Source organism: Dipodomys merriami, unplaced genomic scaffold, assembly GCF_024711535.1.
Source record: "Dipodomys merriami isolate MVZ:Mamm:240054 unplaced genomic scaffold, mDipMer1.0.p SCAF_402, whole genome shotgun sequence".
NCBI lineage: Eukaryota > Metazoa > Chordata > Mammalia > Rodentia > Heteromyidae > Dipodomys > Dipodomys merriami.
The window spans coordinates 648,330-658,599 of NW_027205627.1; the positions used below are offsets into that span (position 1 = coordinate 648,330).

General features: G+C 50.4%; 1 pseudogene; it reads right to left on the bottom strand.

The window, feature by feature from the left end:
* Positions 1 to 733: 733 nt before the first annotated feature.
* Positions 734 to 6,740, bottom strand: LOC138806638 (MTRF1L release factor glutamine methyltransferase-like; annotated as a pseudogene).
* Between the last annotated feature and the right edge of the window lie 3,530 nt (positions 6,741 to 10,270).

Sequence of the window (10,270 nt, forward strand, 5' to 3'; positions counted from 1 at the left end):
TTTCCTCACCAGTGCTCAGGGGCAGATGAAGGTCTGCAAATGTGGGGGCAACTACAAAGTTGCATCCACAGTGTCCTTTCCCTTGGTCCTGTGGCCCCATGGATGGTGGAGCTCAGGAGCTCTTGGCTCCCACTCATCATCCTGGCTATTCGGGAGTCTGAGGTCTGATGGTCGTGACTCAGAGCCAGCCCGGGCGGGAAAGTCCGTGAGATTCTTATCTCCCATATACCACCTGTCCCGCCCCCAACCCACACACAAAAAAGCCAGATGTGGTGCTGTGGCTCAAGTGGTAGAGCCTCAGCCTTGAACAAAAGAAGCTCAGGGATAACACCTGAATCCAAGCCCTAGGACTCACACAATCATAATAAATGAACAGTGTACACATTTTATCTGACTACCAAGAAAGATGAATTCAGTCTTTGATCTGGCTGGTATTTTTAGCCAAAGTTAAGGGGCTTCTCTTGGTGTTCCCCTAAACCTCTCCTTCTCTCCTTTATCTGTCCAGCCTTCGGTTGTAGGACAGAATTCGGATCATACCCCTGGATGTGACCTTAAGTACCCTCCCCCATCCACCTTCCTTGGGGTCAGGATACTGGATGCACTTCCTGCTGGGAGGATGAGGCACTGCAGAGAGGAGGGTAGGTATCCCCGTATCCCCGACACTTACACACACACACACACACACACACACACACACACACACACACACACACACACACATCCTAAGGCCAACTCAAACTAGCCTTTTCCAAAGACACTTTAGTGACACAGCTCCTGATCCACAGCCCACATCCAGAATGAGAAGGCCACCTTGGGTTCCAGCCACATGGGGATGCTGGGCCATCTCTTCCAGCACCCATTCAAACAGTTCCAGTTCCAGAAAGAGAGAAAGAGAAGGAGGGAGAGAGAGAGAGAGAGAGAGAGAGAGAGAGAGAGAGAGAGAGAGAGAGAGAGAGAGAGAGAGAGAGAGAGAGAGAGAGAGAGAGAGAGAATGAGACAGACAGACAGACAGACAGACAGACAGACAGACAGACAGACAGACAGACAGACAGACAGACAGAGAGACAGAGACAGCGAGAGACAGAGACAGAGAGGGAGAGGGAGAGGGAGAGAGGGAGAGGGAGAGAGAGAGAGGGCCAGAATTACACTTAAGCCAGTTGCCGGTGACTCAGGCCTATAATCCTAACTACACAGGAGGCTGAGATGTGAAGATCATGGTACATGGGTGGCCAGGGCAGAAACATCTGTGAGACTCTTATCCTCAAAGAACCTCAAGAAAAATGGAAAAGTCATTGTGTCTCATTAGGTAGAGCGCTAGCCTTGACCTGAGGAACTTGGGGACAGCATCCAGGCCCAGAATTCAAACCCCACGAATGACAAGAAGTGGACTTCCCACCACAAGAAGTGGACTGAATAACACCCACTGTCCTAAGGAGAATGGCAGAGAAGTCAGGCTGAGCTTCCTGTCAGCTGGGGGTTATGAGTAGTTCACCCAGCTTCTCCTTCCTCATGGGTATAGAGTAATGATTAAAGAGCCATATTTTGTTTCATAATCCCACACGTGTTGCATGATTAATAACAGGCCCCATCTGAGCCCTTTCCGAGTAACTTCCTGTCATATGCTTACAGAATTGCTGACAACCGTATCTGACAGCCTCGCCATTTGTGGCTGGCCCTGCTCAGGAGATCCCTCTGTATAAGTTCCTTATTTTTCTCACAACTCTCCCGTGAGGAGACTGAGGTCCGATGGTTGATGTCCAACCCAGAGCTTCACCTGGGTTCAAGAATCAGCTGCCGAGGACTAAGAGTTTGGGACAATCCATCTAAACCAATGACTGAGCATGGCACTAATGCCTACCATCCCAACCTGCCCCCCCTCCACACACATCCACAGTCCTTTGCAGGAAAAGATATTGTACTTTCTTTTTGTTGGTTGTGACGCTTGAACTTTGGGCCTGGGTGCTGTTCTGGAGCTCCTCAGCTCAAGGCCAGCACTCTACTACTTGAGCCACAACACCACTTCTGATTTTCTGGTGCTTTGTTGGAGAGAAGAGTCTGAGGGTCTTTCCTTCCCAAGCTTGCTTTGAACCGTAATCTTCAGATCTCAGCTCCTGAGTCCTTAGAATGACAGCCATTAGCCACTGGCACCCGGCCAAAGATGCTTTTCCATTCCTGTCATCCTGTCCCCTCAGGAGGCTGAGATCTGTTGCCTGCAGTTGGATGCCACCCTTGGCAGCAAAGTCCATGAGCACTCTTATCTCCAATTAAATACCCAAAAACCTTGCAAGTGGAGTTGTGGCTCAAATGGCAGAGGGCTAGCTTTGAGCATAAAACAACAGATGACACCCAGGCCCTAGTTTTAAGCTTTTTCTAGCATAGACCCACCCAAGAAAGGGAAGCAGGTGTGCACATAGGAGCTCAAAGCTCACAAATAATACTCAAGACTCACAGAATAGATTCCATCCTGCTCTGATTGTCTGGATTCTATGTCCTAGATCACAGTAGTCTTAGATGGGACTGGTCAGGATGGTCAAGTACAATCTCATACTGAGGATCCCGTGACCTCATCAAGGACTCAAGATTGTCCCGACCGCCTCGACCAGAAAGGAAGACGCAACACCGAGCTCTTCTCTCTGCAGTTTATTCAGGACCTTTGAGTAATCTTCTGACCCCAACCCCGGGGAGAATTTCCCACAGCCTTAAGTACACGCTGGGTAGCCAACCCTGATACGCCACTTGGGAACCACCAATAGGTTCAGGTGCGCGGAAGCAAGGCAGATTCTTTGCCTTAGCCATATAAGGAGTTGTTTACCACAGAGAGCACTCGCCATGGGGAAGGCGGAGGGCGGAAGCTGGCGCCATCTTTCAGGTGCGGCAGCAAGCAGCTCTCTACAGTTCCCCCTTTTTTATTTCACAACAGGCAAGAGTAGAGGTCTGATCTCTGTGGAAGAAATTTGGGACATTGTACTGATCTTCACTCAGGTGTTATCCACTCGAATGATTACCAGACCAGTGATACCTTTTTACAGAGGTGGGACTTAGGGTATCAACCCACATGCAATCAGACATGCTCTTCTTGGGGCCCACAACCTCAGAGGACCCCAAGTGAAGTGCTCAAGCCTCGCATCCTGTGCTCAAAAAAGGCCAGTCTTAGCAAGCCATACATGGGGGGACTGTCCTGCTCCAATGGCTGTAAAGGCTTGGATAATCATGGCTGCACTGCGACACTGAGAAACTCTAATTTGGCAAATGCACCACAGACATACCAAGGAGGCTAATAACAGGAGGCCTGTCAGGGCTCCCAAACCCACCCACTCCTTAAGATGATTCATAGCAGCGGAGATCCATGAAGATAACCCCTCCGCCAATCCGGCATCCAATCAGGTCGAGTTCACCATGACAATGGCAACCCTGAACTGTTCCATCAGGCTGTCAAACTCCCCAGTTCAATTACCTAAAAGATAACTAGACAACTGTTTAGACAACTTTGCAGCATTTTTTGAATAGGTCTTTTCCTGGGCCTGAACTCTGGGCCTGGGCGCTGTCCCTCAGCTCTTCAGCTCAAGGCCAGCGCTCTACCACTTGAGCCACAGTGCCACTTCTGGTTTTTTTCATTTTGATTATGTGGTGCTGAGGAATCAAACCCAGGGCCTCAGACATGCAAGGCAAGTGCTCTACCACTGAGTCACCTTCCCAGCCCCTTACTTTCCCAGCCCCCTACTTTCCCAGCCCCTTCCGATCTTTCTTCCTGCAGCATTTCTAGGGCGGCCTGACCATTCTCCACCGCCTCACTGCAGCGCTGGTCCTCAAGACAGCCTCTTATCAGTTTCCATATTGGTCTCACTCCACTCTTAAGCGTTCCTTGTTCAGAGGCAAAATCTAGGTCCCTCCCTAGTTTCTCCCAAGAGGTCACCGTGAGGCTTCCGGAGACAGCGAACCCCAGGGCAATGATGTCACATTCATCCAAAAATCTCTCTAAAGTTCTCGTTTCTACTTTTAACTTCTTTGAGTGCAGCAGCTCATTGAGAGCCAAAAAAATTGGGTGCGAAGAAGAAGCGCCAAAGTTTTAAAAATCTTAACCTGGTAAACAATCTTTTACTTTCACTTTTGGCTACTCTATTGACTAGCCCCGGGTTCTCGCTCTCTCTTTATCTACCGAGAAGAGGAAAAATCCCCCCGCCCCCGCTCTTGTCGCGGATTCCCCTTTTACCGGGGAACTTAACCCCCCCCTTGTCGCGGATTCCCCCTTTACCTGGAACTTACCCCCGCTATTGTCTCGGATTTCCCCTTTACCTGGGAACTTACTGGTGCACCACCCTGACCACAGAGAGTTCTGAGTCCTCGTTGGGGCTATGGCTGAATCCCCGTACGGGCCACCACCTGTCGCGACCACCTCGACCAGCAAGGAAGACAAGACACCGAGCTCTTCTCTCTGCAGTTTATTCAGGACCTTTGAGTAATCTTCTGACTCCAACCCTGGGGAGAATTTCCCACATCCTTAAGTACCCGCTGGGTAGCCAACCCTGATACGCCTCTTGGGAACCACCAATAGGTTCAGGTGCACAGAAGCAAGCCAGATTCTTTGCCTTAGCCATATAAGGAGTTGTTTACCACAGAGAGCACTCGCCATCAGAAAGGCGGAGGGCGGAAGCCGGCGCCATCTTTCAGGTATGGCTGCACACAACTCTCTACACAAGATCTCACTGTCCTGCATCGACACTGGGCAGGCAGGTGAGGTCTAGTTATCCAACCACAAGTTATGGGAATGAAAGGATTTCTTGGCCAAGGGATGCAGACTGGAGGGCTCTCGGTCTCTCTCTCTAAGGAGGGAGAAAAGGGCCGATCCATCCCAGGAATGTTCCTGGGTTGTGAGTATCCTCAATCAAACAACACTTCTCAGAGTCAGTGCCTCTGTTTTTTGCACCAGCCTCTACCCAGCCCTGCCCCACTTACAATCGGCCCTCTCTGAATGCCAGATCTGCCATCTGGACTAAAGGCTGAGCCAGCAAATTGACCCACCTCTGCCTCTGAGAATGGCAGTCACAGGGCCCTAGAGTCCCCTAGAGGAAGTCTCGGGGCAACAAGGTCTAACTCCAGCCCTCATTCTCTGGCTGTCCTGTGCCATTGGCACACTCACGTCTGTCTCTGGTCAAGGAATGAACACCGGGGGTGTCATCTTCAGATAGAGCCAGCAATAATCCCAGTCCCCAAGGATGTACTGCACAGGCATCCCGCAGTGGATGACAGCCAGCTTGTCAATAGTGAAACCAAATTGCCAGGATTTTTAACAGCCATGTGGCTCGGTCGAAGGCTCTATCACTGATGGTCTAGGTTGTCAGGTGAGGTCATGGCTCCAATGGCCTGACACACCTGACCTGGGATGGTCCTCCCTCTTCATCTTCCTGTTTATCCATTGCCCCCCTCCTCTTGACACTCCCTCAGCCTATACCTCCCTATTCCTTGGACACTTTCTTCTTATCTGACCAGAAAATAAACTCGGAGGGCCTGCGGAGACTGAAATTTGGTGACGCATCCTGAGCCCTAAGGTCTACCCGAGGCTGTTTCCCTCTGCAGTCGGTGAACACACAGCTCCTGGATGTCATGAAGTTGCTGAGGGGTCAATGGCTTTGTCCTACATACTGGCTTTAGGCTCCGAAACTGTCTCCACAGTGAATGGTTGGCTCCCTTGATCCAGGGACTCCAAACCAAGGCTTGCATGTTCCGTTCTTCCTTCCTTTCCTCCTTTTCTCCCTCCATCCTTCCCTCCTCTCTTTCTCTTTCCTTTCTTTGTGTCACTTCTGGGCCTTGAATTCAGATCCGGGTGTTGTCTCTGAGCCTTTTTACTCAAGGCCAACAGTCTAGAGTTTGAGCCACTCATCCATTTCTGGCAATTTTTTTGGTTGTTTGTTGGAGATAAGAGTCTTACAGGTGGGCTGGGAAGGTGGCTCAGTGGTAGAGAGCTTGCCTTGCATGCTCAAGGCCCTGGGTTCGATTCCTCAGCACCACATAAGAAAAAAGAAAAAAGCCGGAACTGGTGCTGTGGCTCAAGTGGTAGAGCGCTAGCCTTGAGCTGAAGAGCTGAGGGACGGCACCCAGGCCCAGAGTTCAGGCCCCACGACCGGACGCCCCCCCCCAAAAAAAAGAGTCTTACAGGCTTTTCTGCCTGGGAATTAAGTCTCAGTCCTCCTATCTCAGCCTTCTAAGTAGCTAGGATGTCAGGTGTGAAGCACCGGCATCCAGCTCAAATCAAGATTTCTCCATGTGCTGTGGAACCGGCACTGGAACCTTTCATTGTCTATGACCGCCTGGACCTGGCACACACACTGTAATGGTTTGTTGGACAAATAAATGAGCATCTCTCTATGACAATATTACAGAAAACTCCCATCCAACTCAGGTAAGTATCCTGGGGGTGGAAGGATTGGTGGGGGAGGTGTCAAAGCCTATGTAGTTCTACCACATTTCTCCTTCGTCCCTCGTCCTGCCCTCCTGGTGCCACCGCACTTAACTGTTTTGGCTCTGAGGATGTGAGCCACGATGTACTCTCTGGATTCTGGAGCCTCTTGGATGCCTCTCTTCTCAAAGATCTTTGTCCAGCGGCTGACCCACACTTTGCCACTCATTTCAGCCCTCAGGTGTGAATGAGGTTGCCATGAGGTGAACACCTGGCTCAAGGGGCCTCCTCTTCTCCCCCTGGGGCCAGACAGGATGGTCCACCACATATGGCCCCCAAGTTTCATGTTGCAGAGAAAGGATGCTTGAGGCATCTGGGGTCTCTGGATCTCTCAGATTCCCGTGCAGGTGCTGGGAATCAACTCTGCTCACAGCTGGCAGGCTTGGGATGCGAGGTCACCGTCTCTGCTTCCCATGTTGTCCTTGAATGTGGTGGTCACACTAGAGAGAACCAGAGGAGGATCAGCAGCTGCTGGAGGAAGGCAGTCATGGTACGATATTCATGATAAGAGACGATCTGGCTTGGGAACTCTGCATGTGCTGCTTTGAACATCATAGTTTGGCAGCTGAAATCCTCCATCTAACTTGACCTATAATCCCAGTCATTAGTAGTAATTGCCAGCTTAAAGATAAAACCCTGGAAAAGCTGGCATGTCAGTTGTCCCAATCAAACTTAAAGGGTTCCAAAGTTGAGGTGATGTGTCTGCTGTGCCAGCTCCATATGCTCTGGGCTCCTGGCCAGGACCTTCATTTCAATTGAGGCCTCAGACAGCTACTGAAGCTGCTTCCTCTCGTGCATGTCCTCGCTCCTCTTTGCTCTCTCTTTCTCTGTCTCTCTGTCTCTCTGTGTCTGTGTCTGTGTCTGTGTCTGTGTCTGTGTCTGTCTGTCTGTCTGTCGGTCTGTCTGTCTGTCTGTCGGTCTGTCTGTCTGTCTGTCTGTCTGTCTGTCTCTCTGTCTCTCTGTCTCTCTCTCTCTCTCTCTCTCTCTCTCTCTCTCTCTCTCTCTCTCTCTCTCTCTGTCTCTGCCTCCACTCCTCTTGTGGGCAGCCTAGCCCCTCCATGCATGCGTGCCTACGACTGAGAGACCCTGGCCACTGCTGCCACCACAGTGAGCCTCCTGGTCCATGCCTCCTCCTCCCCTGGGGCCCCACCCCCTCCTCTCCTCAGCCCAGCCCCCCACCCTTGACTACAAGAGCAGCTCTGACTGGGCCCTAAGGCTTCCAGGCCATAGGAATTGCAACCTCACTTCAGCTCAGCACTCCCTGCCAACCCTAACATTTGCCTGGGGGACTGAATCTCCCCTCAGCCCCACCTCTGGAGGAGACTCTCCTCCATTCTTCTCCACTCCACACATCAAGCAGGTGCACAGTGACCGCTGTGTGTGTGTGTGTGTGTGTGTGTGAGAGAGAGAGAGAGAGAGAGAGAGAGAGAGAGAGAGAGAGAGAGAGAGAGAGAGAGAGAGGAGGGAGGGAGGGAGAGAGATAGAGAGAGAGCGAGAGAGAGAGAGAGAGATTGTTGGGGATAACTACCTCAGAACATAGCACCTTTTGGGATGACTAAGCACACAGCACACTTCAAAAACCAGCACAAAGCACCCTGCTTAAAGGAATCAGCACAGTGCACCCTTTGAAGGACTTAGCATATAGTAACCTTTGGGATGACTCAGCACACAGCTCCCTTTGAAGGAGGAAGTCCATAGCACACAGTGTATAGGACACAGTGCATGGCAGGCTTTGAAAAACTCAGCACATAACGCTCTTTCCCAGAACTCAGCACATAGCACCCTGTGTGAAGACTCCACACACACACCACTCTTTGAATGGCTGAGTATGTAGCACCTTGTGTAAAACATTCATTGCACAGCACCCTTTGAAAAACTCAGTACATAACACAGTTTTGAAGGACTCACACATACCACCCTGTGAAAGGACTCAGCACACAGCACCATTTGAAGGACAGTACAGAGCAACCTGTGTAAAAGACTCGGCATACAGCACTCGAAAAACTCACCTTGTCCCACTCTTCTCAAGGATGCAGCACATTGCAACCATTGGAATGATTCAGCACACAGCCTCTTTTGAAGGACTCAGCAAATGTACTCTGTGTAAAGAACTCAGCCCACAGAACCCATTGAAAAATTCACCTGTCCCTCCCTTCTCAAGGGCTCAGCACATAGCACCCTTTGGGATGAAATGGTACACTACACCTTTTGACAGACTCAGCATAAAGTATATTGTGTAATGGACTCAGGACACAGCACACTTTGGAAAACCCAGCACGGCCCACTGTTCTCAAGGACTCAGAACATAGCACCCTTTGGGATGACTCAGTGCACAAAATGCTTTTTGAGGACTCAGCACAAAACCATCATGTGGGAAGGACACAGAAAACAGTACCCTGTGGAGGACTCAGCACATAGCTGTACGTCAAAAGTTCAGCTGTAATTAGAATTAGGGTGCTTTCTTCTGTATCACTGTTCTTCAGAAACACTTCACAAATCCTACTAGCTCACATTTAGCTAACCTATGTTTTATGGGGGAGGGTCAGCTGGGGGTCTTGAACTCAAAGCTTGGGGGCCCTGTCTCTGAGCTCTTTGGTTCACTGTTAGAGCTCTACCACTTTGAGCCACAGCTCCTATTTTTTGGGGAGGTTGTTCTTTGACAGGAATTACGGGGATCAGGAAGGGCAAGTTGGGGTGTTCGTGGGCAAAGGCTCTTAGCTGGGCCTGGAGCTGACCTCTCCCTTCCTTGTGCCCCTGGGAGCTGGGCCCCCTAGAGCTCTCTTGGCCTAGGGTAGAACAGATCTGCTCTGGAATCAGCATTCAGTGTGGGCAAAAGTCAGCGTGGCCCTGGTCACCTCCCCCAATAACTCTACAGGACAATAGTCCCCCACAATAGCATGAGGCCACATGTCCCACATCCAGCTACAAGGGGGCAGGAGTCTCCCACCATAAGGATTATACCTGCAAGTTGTGTTTACTCTTGTTCCCTGAGGCCACCATTATGCTTCAAAGCCACCCTGGACAGGAAAATCCTTGAGATTCTTACCTACAATTAACCATCGAAAAGCAATTGGGGCTGTGGCTCAAGTGGCAGACCACTAGCCTAGAGCAAGAAAACTCAGGATAGAGCCTAGGCCCTGAGTTCACACACACACACACACACACACACACACACACACACACACACACACACACACTACACACACCACATGCATGCACAATCAGATTTCTACACTGCAATCTTTGGATATTCTATACCTTTCCTCCGCTAAGCCTGGTGGCAGTTGACCTAGGTGTTTCATGCATCCAACACCAGGTGGCATCTTTAATTTTGGGGAACAGAATGGCTAGAACATCAGCCTTCCCCCATCCCAGCTCCTTGATTGAGTCAAGGTCTATCCAGGCCCTTTGGAGCTCCTTTTACAGACTTGCCAAGAAGCCTTCAATAGGTATCACATGCTGGGCACTGATGGCTCATATCTGTCATCCTAGCTACTCTGGAGGCTGAGATCTGGAGGATCACAGTTCAAAACCATCCTAGGCAGGAAAGTATGTGAGACTGTTATCCTCAATGAACCATCAGAAAACAAGAAGTGGCACTGCGGTTCAAGTGGTAGAGTGCTAGCCATGACAAAAGAGAACTCAGGGACAGTTGCCAAGCCCTGAGTTCAAGCCCCAGGACTGGAAGAACAAATCTTTGTTGGAGGCATGTTTTCCCTTTGAAAACAATTCATTCTTTGTGATAAGCATAACATGGGCCTCTTCCCTGGCCACCAATGCTTCATTAGATGTCACTTGAATATGGACCGCCTCCTG